Source organism: Rhinolophus hipposideros (assembly GCF_964194185.1).
Source record: "Rhinolophus hipposideros genome assembly, chromosome: 9".
NCBI classification, from domain to species: domain Eukaryota; kingdom Metazoa; phylum Chordata; class Mammalia; order Chiroptera; family Rhinolophidae; genus Rhinolophus; species Rhinolophus hipposideros.
The window spans coordinates 28877685-28892643 of NC_138055.1; the positions used below are offsets into that span (position 1 = coordinate 28877685).

General features: G+C 32.1%; 1 protein-coding gene across 2 annotated transcripts in view; it reads left to right on the forward strand.

The window, feature by feature from the left end:
- ATF7IP (activating transcription factor 7 interacting protein) overlaps nucleotides 1–14959 on the forward strand; it is a 107920-nt gene that overhangs the window by 17438 nt on the left and 75523 nt on the right. Inside the window, exon 1 of one of the 2 annotated variants that reach the window (XM_081061441.1) lies at nucleotides 5898–6456. The exons of the other annotated variant lie outside the window; for it this stretch is intronic. The gene's annotated coding sequence lies outside the window, so the exon portion shown is untranslated. Of the gene's footprint in view, nucleotides 1–5897; nucleotides 6457–14959 lie in introns of those variants that run through there. 2 annotated transcript variants of the gene reach the window in all.

Consider the following 14959-nt stretch of genomic DNA (forward strand, 5'->3'; position numbering starts at 1 on the left):
TTATACTTTTAACACTAATGTTTAAATCACAGTACTTAAAAAAATTTTTTTTAAATGATGTAGTACATTTTTCTAGCTTTGTCAGTAGAGTATTATGAATATATCCCTGACTAATATGACATAGAACAGTAAGTTTTGAACTTTCTAAATACAAGAACTTTTTAAAAAACAGTAACTTTTTGTACATTAAATTCTTATGAAGGACTCCAGTATATAAAAGTGATACATAGGTTATTTTACTATTGTGTACTTATTTTATAGTGTAAATTTATAACGTTTACTTTTAAGTTATATACTAAAATGAGAACAATTAGGCTGTTATGATGAAAACAAAAGTTTACAAATAGATGACATATGACAATTATGATCTTGTATTAGTATCACTTTCCAGGTTGCTTATCTGTAAAGCTCCAGGAGCTAAGGGACTGGAATTCAGTTTGAAGAGAATTCTAGAACATAATATTCTTTATGTTGTTTTTTGATTTTCAAGAAGATAGGTTATAAGATCTATATTTACACAATTTAACAGTTTAAAAAAAATTGCTCCCTTGCCACAAAATTGTGTTTATCCTATTTTTTTCTTTTTAAAAATAAAATAATTGTTTTTCCTAACTTAGTGTTCAGTGGCCTAAAACATATCACTAGCTCAGTTTCATCAACAGCGTTAGCACGTTTATTTCACTTTCGTTGACAGACTTTGTAAAGTTGTTGTGACTCTTTAAACATAATATGGTAGATTTTCATGACACGAACATTACTTTATGTAAATCTCCTAAAAGAGAAAAATAAAAGGAAATTCAGTACATGTGAGAGATTCTGTCCATCATGCCTTTCAGTAAGGTTGTGCCCTGAAGTGGGTATGACATAGGAAAGTGAATGTACTGTGACCATAATCACTCTTATTTTCATGTTCCTCATACTATGAACAGCTCACTGTGTTTCAAAAATTTCATGCAATTCAAAAAGCCATGTATTTGGTTTGATATTCTTTCTTGCTGGAGAAAACTGGCTAGGTTGAAATTATTAATCAACTTATATTGGTCTTCAGAGAAGGACCTCAGGGAGATTTTAATGATCTACTCTTTTTGCTTTCTACTGTGAACTGTAACATTTATCTCCACCCTCCTCAAGGTGACCCCACTAATTATTACTTGTACATGGGGAAATACTAACACTAATACTCAAGATATTGCTAATTCTTTCAGTGCCATGTTGCATTTTTGCAACTACGAGCATAAACTAGACCCCACTGGGATTATTACTTTTGGAATTGGTAACAGTTTCAAATTTTCTGTGGTGAATTCCAAGTTGGCTATTATGTTGGGTAGCTGAGGGCATAATAAATCTGGGAGCTGGATAATTGAGGTTTTATATTACTATTTTGTCACTTCTTGTCCTCCCCATTTGTTTACCCTTTTTCATAAGCCATTTTATTAGCATAGGACTCTAAGGGAAATGTTGAGGTAGTGGAAAGAACATTAACCATTAGTTCAGACCTAAATGTGAATTCTGTTTTTACCACCCTTTTCTTATATTGGCCAACGTATTCCATTTTCTGACTCTTGTTTCCTCATCTGTAAAATGGGAGAAAATTTCTATCTATTTGGAAAGGATATGCTGAGGATCGTTTTATAATGTTTCTGAATAATACCATGAAATACTCCCCAAATATCTGGTATGCTAATTTTCTTGTAATATTTGAATGCATTTCAGTTTATTTGCTTCTCAGATGTCATATACTTTCTTTGATGTGATTGGATCAGAAATTTTGGTATGTTTAAAAATTATGGGAAATTTCTCATATAACACATGCTCAGAAGCAAAAAGTACTAAGTACATGTTTCCCTGAAAATAAGACCTAGCCGGACAATCAATTCTAATGCATCTTTTGGAGCAAAAATTAATATAAGACCTGGTATATTATATTATATTATATTATATTATATTATATTATGTTATATTTAGAGCTGATTAGAGCTGATTGTCTGGCTAGGTCTTATTTTCAGGGAAACACTGTATATTGACTTGGTACTATCATATATTTTCTACTGGGTCCTACTCTGTTAAGTAAATTAACCAATATAGAATGTTTGCATTAAACAGAAGAGTGGGAGAAATGTTTCAGTTCTAGTCTGGCTGAGTTCTCCAAATATACAGCGAGAAAATAATTTCTCTAAATAGGTGACATGAATTCAGAGCCTAGAATTTTCTGTTTCAGTACAAAGGAGAATCTTAAGAACAGTATAGTTCTCTTTCAGTGGCCACAAACTGGGAGCCAACAGACTTATTTTATCCTTTAGCCACCGTCCTATTTCTCTAGTTGTTGACATTTAAAGCTGTCAGATATTACACAAAAATGTGGATGTCTCATCACTTGAAAAATAGAAGATTGGGCAGTGCTAGGAGTGTGTTTCTGTTTGAAAAAAAGAATCTCAGTTGAGTAGCTACTGTCCCTTTCAGATAGGTCCTAGTCCTCACATCTGGTCTTCTGCATTAATTCATATTACCTGCTGGGCCCTTGCAAGCTGTTCCTTTTAAATCCCTATCCTACTTACATGACAGATTGTTGGCAGCCTTTAATATTTAAAATACAGCTCCTAAGCAGAGGAAAGTAAACATAAGGAAAATCCAGTCTACTTCATTTGGTAGGGGAGAAGCATATGTAAAGTCAGTTTACTCTTTAGAAGATAGGGCACATTTGCTAACCTTTAGCTTTGTGCAGATTTTTATATTGGTGGCTGATTGAAAGGAGATACAGCCGACATCAACAAAAGTGATGATTGAAAGTAAACAAATTAAAGAAATACTAATTAGAAACATAAAAGTACTTTCAGGTCTTTTAATATAACAATAAGCTGTCTTTAAATGTTACCATTGTTAAATGTTATCACTGTTTATCAGCTTGATGTTCTTAATGACGATAGTAAATAAGAAAAAATTATATTCAAGATAAGCAGTTTACTGAACAGGTAAATGAAATATATTTTATAAAAGATTTTTGCCTAAATTGATTGAGCTAAGAAGTTTTAACACTTAAAATGAGTAAGTTCCTAATAGAAAGTTTTCTTAATGGCATTAGACTAGATAATTTCATAGGCCATTATAAACTTACTTTTGTTAAAAGTTTGCTTCTGTTTAACATTCATTGTCTCAATTATGTGAACTACCTTGACGATCCATGAAACATGGTAGTTTATAATCATGATCTGATGTGAATTTGAATTTGAATTCCACATTTTCCAGAGTGAAAGCCAGCTTCTTAACATTCATGTGATACCACGACAGTAGTAACTCTAGTGAAGTGCTAAAAGAATGTTATTCTTTTTTGGAAAATGATTTCCAAGTTAGAGGGAAAACTTCAGTGAAAACTGAAAAAGCAGTTAACTTGCACAGGAAACATGGAGTGCACTGCTTTCTTGCTCCTCACATTCCGAAAAGAGAATGATTTGGGAGAAAGCTTAAAGTCTATTAAAATAAGGGATTAAAAACAATTGCTCAGTTTAGAACTTTCACAGAGTGTTCTCTGTTAATAATTGGTAACAGACTGTTATTAGTCATTAATGTGTCAATATGGAAATGATGAAAACAGTGCTTATTGACTCAGTGAATGAGTGAGTTTAGTGAAAGAGGGCGTTTACCACCAGAGGGAAGTCTGAGGAGTTACTTCTCCTGTATCTGCCTAAGTAAGGGCTTCTGTCTTCTCAGCTAAAGCAAACCAGACACAACTGCCCAGCAGAGCCATCTGACCTTGTGCTTTCCTTTGCTGTCATAGAAGTATCATGGCATTCAAAGTGGAAAGTATTAATATAGAAGTCAGAATATTATTTTTGTTCAGGTACTATTAAGCAATTGTATTGTTTTGGATAAATTATTTAAACTCTTAATACCATTCCTTGACCATTAAATGAAGGAGATGGTTGGACTAGATAAGGAGTCAGAGAAGAACACAAACTTTGGTGTCAAAGTCAAGGTGAATTCTTGTTCTTCTATTCACTAGGTAGAAGTTTGTATGAGAAATACATATAATGCTCAAAGTATAATGCCTATTTATATTAAGTGCTAAATAAGTCCTATGCATTATTTTTTTATAGGATGAGGTTAGGTGCTTATTTTCAGTACCTCAGTTTTCATATCTGTAAGTGGGACCTTAACAAATATAACGTACCTACTGCAGTGTGCAGAACAAATTAAGTTATGAGTGAATATTAGTTGCATTTTCCTCAGCAACGATTTTTTTCTTTTTTTCAGTCATGGATTTGGGGAATTCTGGGCTGCTGGGTACTTGAGAAAAGGACCTTTTAAGGAGATGGGGTTATTAGGGGCCTGGCTGATTTATAGTAAAAATGCCAGAGAGCAAGGTGTTTAAATTTCAAAGTGAAGACTTTAAAGAGCCTACAGGGGCCAAAACAAGAATTCTTATTTGTGCTACGGTAGCATAATAGAATAAAAACAAAAATCGACTGTGAATTGATCAATTGATTCAACAAATTTAACAAATATTTATTATGCACCTATTATTTGCCAGGCACTGTTTTGATGGTTGGAATACAAGATCCCTGCCCTCAATGAGTTTACACTGGGGCAGGGGAAGTGGGAAGACAGTAAATATGAGAAAGTTAAAATGCTAAGTCATTGAGAATGTTGGGGGTAGGGTGGAATAGCTAGCCAATAGCCAGATGAGCACTACTCATATATTTGTCCTTGCCCTTTCATCTGCTGCTTGGTGGCAACAGATCCTGACAAGAGAATTATAGTTGTTTCAGGAACTCTATTACTGCTTATCACTTAGGATTATCTACGTATCAGAAGTTTACCAATTCCTATTGATATATATCTTTATCATTCCCTAAATTAGAGCTTTTATTTTCTTTGTTGTGTACTAAGGATAATTTAAGGACTATTAAGGATAATTTTAAGATGATTGAAAATAAGATTAAAAAGTAAGAAACATATTTTGGATAACCCCTAGTTAGCATATTAACTACTTCTTTTCATCTTGTCATTTTAGATGTGTGGCTCTAAGTTAGTTACTGGATTATTATTTGACAATGAAATTTAATATATTTATACTCAATAAAATACGTGGAAAAATATGAGAGGAGATATAGAATTATTTATTAGTAGTCCATAAAGTAATATTTAAAAACATTTAAAGGACTTTATAGATAATGACTCAACACTTGCCCAGCCAGATCTGGTCATTTAAAACAATATACAAAATTTAACGTGCTTGAGTTTGAGAGACTGCTTTAGTAATATTAACTAGTGGTAAGTATGTTGAATTATTTAACCATAATAGTTATACTTGAAGATGCATTGTCTTACTATTTGGTGAAACATAAAGCAATGTGTTTCTAAAAGCATATCTATTTAATGATCATTTACTATTTAAGTGATTAGTAAACAAAATTTGAAAGGTAGCTGTAGAGTAAAATGAGCACAGCTTTTAAATAATGTTAAAAATAGCAGTCATTGGATTTATGTAATCATGTTGGTCTATGCCACAAATAAACTAAGGCTTTTCAATATTTCTGGGACTTAGACATTTTTTGGGGAGTGGTGAGGTAGAATTTTAAGTTATATAAGAATTATATAGAATTACATGTAAGAATTATAAGTTGATTTTCTCTTATTATCTGGGTTTGAATCATATTAGTAAATAGATAACTAGGTATATTCTAGAGCCAGTCAGTGCCTGTGGGGAACTAATGGGGGAGGGTTTACTCAGCAGATTCTCCTTTAGTTTGGTCTTGAAATGAGGACTGCTTTATGTAAATCGTCCTAACTGGCGCCAGCTAGCTGTAACTGCAGTAGGGCTGTACTAGGGCAGCAAGTAATACGTGTCATGGATTTTCTGTTTGGAATGTATACGAATCAGCCTTTTGGAGTGAAAGAACAGAGTTGATGCGTTAGAATAGGAGTACTGAGACCTCCACAGTTGGCAATGAATATGTGGAATATTGAGAAACTATAAGCCTTTTAAGCTTTTAGTTCTGCTTTTATAGATTTATGCCTTTTGATACTATTGGATAATATGTGGGAGGTACTTAACTGCCCACAGTTGCTGCAGACCTAATAGTTGGCAGCATAGAAAGCAGTACAAAAGAAGTCTGATTCTAGGCATCTTCACTTGGAATAGTCCTTTGGAAAGATGTACTTTGTGTATTCTGTGAGCTTCTTTGACATACTGTATGATGTTTTTTGGCTTTTGTGGTTAATGGGATGTTTGCTGCACAAACTAAACAACAGATGTGAACCTCTCTTTAAAAGGAATTTTAATATGTAGCCAATCTACTGTATTCCTGTTTCTCTTATGAATATGAACCAAATAAGGAATTTAAGCTCAAGAAGTCTGATCTAGAAGTCTGCATTAACTTTTAATGTTTATACAAATGAACTAAGTAGCAGTGGTTTATAGAAGAGGAAGTCTTTTTCTCTAAATCAATCTGACCACAGGTAAGAGATTCAGGTCGTTTTTCTGACACTCCTCCTCCCCCACTCCCTCAGGCCTTATATCTCTCTCACTATTGGGAAGTTTTTTGTTTTTAGTTTTAGTAACACCAGGATTGGTAAGATTGTTTAATGCTAGATTTCAGATTTTGAATGCCATATTTAGATTTGGTCTTTAAAAAGTTATTTACATTTTCTAATTTTCCTCGGGTTTGAATTAAAATGAATTAACAGTAGGCTTCAAATATGAATATTACTAATGCATACAGTACATTTCTATTATATACAAATCAGTTTTAGATCTCTTGTCATTATAGTCCTGTGACTAGTACGTACAGAGACGTGACATTTTGTAACCTTACTGAACTGTAAAGTTTTAGTGTAAACTTACAACTTTGAATTCATCATCAAAATCAGAATGCTTATGTTTTAACAAATGGCTCATTGACATTCATTAGATAATGTATATTTATACATATAACATGGTCAAGCTTTCCAGTACCACCCTTATCATTTCCATTTCCACATATTGGACATCATTAAATTTACCATCATTTAAGTCTAAAAGCAAAATGAATGTATTAATTAGAAATGTATTAGAATATATTAGAATGGATTAATTAGAAATTCTATTGAATCTAATATTTTATTCCTTAAGCTAAGTGAAGGGTACGCAGGCATCTGTTATGTTCTTTTTTTGTATGCCTGAAAAATTGCATACAGAAAAATCTCATTGAAATAAAAATAAAGAACTGTACAAAATAAAAAATACATGATCATTACTGTAAAGATATGAATATTTATGCAAGTATGTGTATCAATCAATATCAGTATGACCAATGATAAAATCTATGATTGATTGATGCAATAATTTGCGGGGAATGAGTGTGGGGAGGTAAGTAGGATGAAGTAAAGAGTTGGAGTGGGTTTAGCTTAGAGAAGTGGAGGAGGAAAGGAATTAATATGAGGCACTTCTCTGCTCTTTGCCTCCTTCTCTATAGAAATTAAACAGCAGACTCTTTCTGCAACCTAAAAGTGTTAGTTTTAGGTGGAACTTCCAGTTCTCTTGATTCTTAAAGGCAATTAGTCATTTATTACAACTGTGGTTGGGTACTTAAAAACTAGAAGCCGGCTGTAAAGAATCCACACTTGTGTTTCAGGGGCTAAACTGTTTCCTGTGGCCTTTTGACAGTGTTGCTTGGGCTTTAAAAAATTTAATATATGTTCTGCTAAACTATAAAAATTTGTATGTTTGTGTGTGTTTTTCCTCTCGGTAAATAATTTCACTAGGATTGGAGTAATGATGAAAGAAAGGTAATTTTGACTAATGTGTTTGAGATTGGACGAGGAGAAGTTCATGCTTCTCTTGGTGTTGGGAAATGTTCCCAATGTTGGGAAATGTTTTCAGAACTTTCTTGAGCCATTGCGTGGGAGAATGTTGGGTTGGGAAGATGAAGTGACTGGTTTTTATATATAGGTAAAGAGGCAAGGAGTTATTAGACCCAAACAGGAATTTATTGAATGCTATTGGAATTAGGGGTCATAACAAAGTAAGGTGAGGGAAAGTAGGAGAGACGAGTCTTATATGTAGACAAATAAGCCTAAAAGAAAGCATAAGACAATGACAAAAGTGATGAGCATAAAGATATGTATAATATTTGAGGCTTGAGGTTGACTGAATGATCCGAAAATCTGGCGGACAAAATTTGAGTTCTTAGTTTTTGTGTTTTCTCTTAGGCAACAAAATTTATTTAGCAAGCAATGTAGAATCATAAAATCTTTGAAGTGAAATGGACCTAAGTGGTAAAGTAGTCTAACATCGCACTTTGCACTGGAATCTCCTGTTTGGTATTCCTGACAGGTTAATACCTAGTTTCTGTTTCAACATTTCTAATGACAGAAAGGGAGTGTCTCTAATTTCATAAGGCAGTTCCTCCTTTTGTTGGGCTTCCAAACAAATTAACATTTGTTGATTTTGAGATAAAGTTGGCCTTTCACTGTTTCTGTTTCTGTACCCCCTACCTGTGTTTGTCTCTTTTTTCCTGTATCTATCTCTTTTAGGACAGATTTGTACTATTTAAAGAAAGCCATTAAAATTCCCTTGTCTTTTCTAGGCTAAATAGCCTCCATTTTCCTAACTATTTCTCAAACATGTTCTAGTTCATTCTTTAACTTGGTCATATACTCTTGTCTGACCTACTGTTTTTAAAAGCCCCTTTCTCCTTGTATATTTGTCTGCAATTTAACTTTGCATTGACATTTTTGGTGGCCAACTAGCACTATTGAATCGAATTGAGTTTGCAGTAAATTAAAAGCTCTCAGTCTTTTTCACCTTTAATACACTTGAATATTTGAACCAAGTGTATTACCTTATATTTATGGTTATGTCTCGTAATTTTTAATATTGTTTATTGTGCTTTCTTTCCATTCTCCTTTGCAATGTTTTCCCCCTTTAATAGTCTTCAGAAACTGGCTTTTGGTTTTATTCATTGACTAATGTTTTTTCCCTCATAATTTTCTGTTTTTATTTTAATTCCTTGCTTTGGATTATATCTTTCCTCCTTTACTTGTTTTTGAGTTTGTGCTTTTTAAATTAATATATGCATTTAAGGTTTTTCTCTGAATATCATTTTAGTTGAATTCCCTAGGTTGTATTTTATTAATACTTTGTTCTTCTTTCACCACTGATTTCATCCTTGAGCCAAAAGATTTTGCTGTTTTAAGTTATAAGGCAATACTTTCCCTCTCATTTTATCTAACTTTATTATGTTATGGCTAGAGTGTGTGGCTTTGTGTGAATTTTTTTTTGTCTTTGAATTTAATATTCCCTTGTTACCACATGCATGGTCAATATTAATGTATGTTGGATATATTCATAAAAATGCATATTCTGGATTTGTTAGATATATATAGTATTTTGCCGGGTATAATGTGCACTTTTTGGCCCAAATTTGTGAGGGAAAATAAGAATGGGCATCATACCTGGGTAGTCCTAATTCCCTATCTATATAAATGATTTTAATTCTTTTACTTATTCTTATGAGTTAAAGTGTAATTCTAGAAATCTAACAATATCCGTATGCAAAATAATACCCTGGAATGTGATAATCAGTTTTGTCGAATTTATGATGAACTTTCAACGATGTAGAGTTCTTGGCCTTCTATGATGTATAAATGTCATAAATTTGCTACCGATACGTAAAATTTCTTGTACCTTGTATCTGTTCTTGTGTTTTATAATTATTTGTTACATAAACTTTCTGGTACCATACTATGTTAAAAAATAAATGCTAAAATTTCTTTATTCTACGTGTAAACAAAATGTAAACAAAAAGAATTTGAATTAAAAAATTAAAAGAGTTTTTTCCCTGAAAGGTTGGGCCAAAAATGAGGGTGCCCATTATACACGGGAGTGCATTATACACGGCAAAATATGGTAATTCTGTTCTATTTTTCTAGCATGTTATTTGAGAAATGCATTCTTTGTATTACTTTTGTTTTCCTCATCTGTAGGTTTTAGAAAGAGGTGTGTTTATCTGACTGTGGATTTATTAGTTACTTCCTGAATTTTTAAAACCTGTTTTTACTTTAAGTGATTTGAAGTGATATTTAGGTACATCAAAGATAACTTATTTTTAGTGGATTGTATCATTTATCAGTAGGAAATATCTTTTTTGTACTATCACTTGATTTTCAGTTTGAATTCTTTTTTTATATGTTGTATGTAGGTTTTATATGTTTATTTAACCTTTTTTTTGTTAGCATTTGCCTGGTGTATCATTTTTCATCCCTCAATTTTCAACATTTCTATTATGCTATTTTATTAGAAAGTGTCTCTTGCTTGTAGTACATATGTGATGATATTTTTGTCATTTTACCCAGCTTGAAACCTGTTATTTTTAGACTGATAATTTATTTTTGTCCCACATTCCTCAACTCTGAAATCTGCTAATTCTCATTTTGTAATTACTGAGGTTTTTAATTTCACAATACTTACTTTAAAGATGATGGATCCTTAAATTATTTCAGCCTCTCCATGAGTTTTACTTGTCTTTTGGAACATTGCTGTTTCCCATATCTGAGTTCTTTCTCAGGGTCTTTTGCTATCTTGTATGTATAGTATATCTATGAAATTATTTTAGCCAGGGTCTGTTATCTCAGACTTTACTTAGAATAGTATCTTTAATTCTCTATCCTTGTTCATTGCTAGTTTTTCTAACAATAGAATTCTAGGTTAAAAATAAGTTTCCCCTGGAACTTTGAGGATATTTTTTATTTTAGCATTAAGTATTGCTGAAGACAAGTCTGATGTCAGTTTAATCTTACTCCTTTGTAGTTAAATGTTTTGTTGTTTTTTTTTACTTTAAGTTATCAGCATTTTCTCTTAGTTTTCTGAAATCTTAACACAGTATGTTCAGATGTTAAAGATTGGGTTTTTTTACTTATTTTAATTTAGTCAGTTTTGCTAATCAGTGGGCATTTTCTGTGGAAGGAGAGTGTGTATGTGTGTGTGTGTGTGTGTGTGTGTGTGTGTGTATACCAGGGGTGCCAAAAATGTATACACATGACTTGTATTCATCTTTTGCTATCAGTATATATTATTACAATTTTAATACAGTTTTTTCCTTTTCAAAATGTGCATACTTTTTTGGGAAGCACCCTTTGTGTATATATAATATATATATGTATAATATATATATATATGTATATTAGCTCTGTGATTTTTTTTATTCTCTCTTTTTTTTTTCCTCAGTTCTTTGTTTTAAAAACTCCTCTAAAGTGAAAGTTGTTGCTTCTGGATAGGTCCCCCATGTCTCTTAGTTTTTCAATTTTTTTCTCTGTATAATATTTTGAGAGGATATCTGGTCTTGATTAACTTTGGTTGCTACAGCAGTGTCCATGAAGCTCATATTTTTAATTTTTAAGATTTCAGATTGATTTCCTTTTATATCTGCTTGTTGCTTATGAGTGAAAAAACATCCCATACACTTTGTGGATACTTGATATACTATTTTAAAATGTCTTCTTTCTATTCTGCTACTAACTAACTAGTTTTTTGCCTGTGGAGTTTGTTACCTTTTTATTATTATTTTTAAATACTTGATTGCACTCATTTTTGTATTTGCGATTTTCTGTTTTACTTCAGCGGGATACTCAAGTGATTGTGGGGGATTGGACAAGTAGTTCTCGTTGCTCATTGGATATACTGTGAATTTTGGATGGTAGCCCTTCCTTGTTGCTTCTGGAGCTTAGTGTCACAACTATGTTGGTCACTACCCTATCCACTTTCATAAATGTCACTACTGCCCTGGCTTAACATTAGCATGGAAGAAATAGGGGAAAGTCGAATGAGCTTAAATATTAAGATACGAATTACTGTATGAAAGTATTTTTATTGTGAAAATCAAAACTAGCATGTCAAGTCCAAATGAAAGTCTATATTTATATCCTCTTTTCTTTATCCCTAGTGAATTGCATTTAATTTGGCATTTATCCTTCCAGACTGTAAAATATCACTTGACTATATATAAATGTTTAAAAGTGGAAATTATTTTGTATATTAAAACATAATGGTATAAAAACCAGAAACATTTATGAACTGCTTATATATTTAAATTCTTTCTATTTATTTTCTCATTTAACCCCCATAACATTCTCACGACAGACATTATAGTCTCAGTTTCATTATAGTCTCAGTATCCTCAGATGAGGATACTGAAATAAGAAGAGAGTAAATGTCTTCGACAGGTAACTTAATTAAGATATGGTAGTTCCACTATTCAAAAAGGTATGTCTGGCTCCTAAGTTTGCACTTGAGTTCACAGCAGCTTTGTTGTACATTAAAATTCTTAATTTCTTAGTGTGCTTTATTTTTTAGTGTGGATGCTCCAGTATTTTTAAAAAACTTAGTGATGGATGTTAAATTTGCTTGTTTTTTTTATTTTATTACAGTGTAGCAATAGTTTTCCTGATACTTTACCTCTTTAAACATTTTATCCTAAGGTAAATATCTCAAACTGTCTTTGGTGTGTCAAAGTGATGCAGAGTTCCTGCCTATTTTCCCATTAAAAAAGCTTATGACAGTAAAGTCTTTTAACAGTGTATGAGATTACTCATTTCTGTACACTATTGCTAACCAATAATAGTTGCCAATGTGATCCATAAACACGTATTTTCTCTTTCCCTGATTATTAGTGAGATAGAACATCTTATATTTGTTATTTTATGAAATGCCTGTTTATGTTTCTTTATTTTTCTTTTGAATTATTTGTCCTTTTTATTCACTAATAGATGTTCTTTTTTATTTTGGATACTAATCCAATATCGCTATGCTTTTTATTTTTCAACTATTTCTTAAAATTTGTGTTTAGTTTATGTGTCTTCGAAATTGATATTTTTTTCCTATATTGAGTCTTATATCCAACATAGCTCTAATATTTCATATATTTTCATACCTCTGAATTCATATAGCTTAATGTTTCTCGATACCTTTTTCTTGCTATTCTGAATTAAGTATTTTCTTCATTATATATTCTGACTGAGCTCTTACTGCTTTGATCAGGATTTCTAGAACACTGTTGAAGATACTATCACACTTTTTTATTTTTGCCTTTAATGGAAATGCGTATGGTGTTTTACCACTAAATCGGAAGTTTCCTATTGGTTTGAAGTAGTTATTATCAGTTTAAGGAACAATCTTTATGTTAACTTATTTTTATCAGTGAATGAATGTTGAACCATATTCAGTGCCTTCTCAATTTCTGTTGAAAAATGACAGTTAATTTTTGTAACTATTTTGGGTTAATAAATTTCTGAAAATGCTTAATTTTTTAAGTATTAAAAGGCATTTAAAATTGAAAAACTGCAATTTGGAATAGAAAATTTATCCCTTCTTTTAGTAGTTAACCAGGCATACAAGGATAAAGGAATTTGAAGAAAATGTGTAGTTTTTTTGTCTCCTGGCCTCAAAGATCCAACATAGAAAGTCATTTCCCACACAGGCTGCTCTCCTGGTCTCTATAAAGGCTATTCTTTGCACAATAATAGTTATTGAATCAATTGTTATGCCATTAACAGTGACGTGGCTAATCGTATGTCTTCTGTTTTCTGGTAGAATAGCTTCAGAGTCATTATTTCAACATTGAAAAATTTAGGAGAGAAATATAATAAATATTTGTAAATACCGAAATAAAGTCCTTCTTCTGAATTTGTGAACCCTTCCTTGTAAAGAGCTTGGTGACTCGTTGTGTTTAGCATTGTATTTCTTTAGGATGTTCCCCTCCCTTTCTTTTTTAAAATTCTGGAGGCTCTAGGCTCAGTTAAATATTTTCATGTGGCAGAGAGCCAGATTTCCAATAGCCCTGAACTCAGCATGTTGCTGTTGCTTAGCAACTACATGTGAAGTCTTGTGGATATAACTGAATTATAAATAGAGTTATGAGCAGAAGTGCAATTGAAATTGAGATTTGAAAGAAAGGCGTACTCTTTTTTCCCCCCTTCCATTTGAATCTGAATGATTCTTTATGCACGGTTTTCAGAATTCTGGCTCACAAAAATTGGGAGTACTAACCCTATCAGGAAGATAATAAGGGCACTGTAGAGGCCTTGTTTGCAATTACACATTTGAAAGCATGTTTTTTTAGTATTAGGATTAGACAGTCTATCTTGGAGAGATGGCAGTTAATGGACAATAGAGAACTACTAATTTTCATGGTCATTGATGTAGGAAGATATCTATATATTGTATTACCATTTATATTTCTCTTCTGTATTTATATGTTAAAGTCTACATGCCATAACACTTTAATGTTAGGCTATATACATTGTACTTTTTTTAAACTTTTATTTGTTTAAGTGTGTTTTTCCAGGACCCATTAGCTCCAAGTCAAGTAGGTGTTTTCAGTCTAGCTGTGGAGGCTGCAGCTCACAGTGGCCCATGTAGGGATTGAATCAGCAACCTTGTTAAGAGTACCACACTCTAACCAACTGAGCTAACCGGGCACCCCTATATACATATTCATATACATATACATACACATACACATACACGTACACATACACCACATATATACACATATACATTGTACTTTTAAACACATTGTTTTTTTTGAAATGTATTAAAATTTTTCCTATAATTATATAACCTACGTGGCATATTCATGTATTGAATACATGAATACACCAACCTGTCTTTACTATTCCTCAGTAGAGCAGTGTATTTTGGAGTGGAATTGATTAAAATTTTATTTAAGAGTCAAAAAGCTTAAAGGATCCTTTCAGGTCTCCTAATTTAATTTTCATTTATTCCAGATGGAAAACTTCAGACATAACAATGTTAAATAATTTTTCTAAACCAAACCCCCCCATCTGTGTTTTTTCTGCAGCAGTCTCTTTTACTGATGCATATCTAGCAGCTATTTTTTGCACTCATATTTCATCAATTTACACAAAATTTAGTTGTATTCTGTAATTTTTAGTAAAAATGTACAACTGAATTGAGTAACAAGCA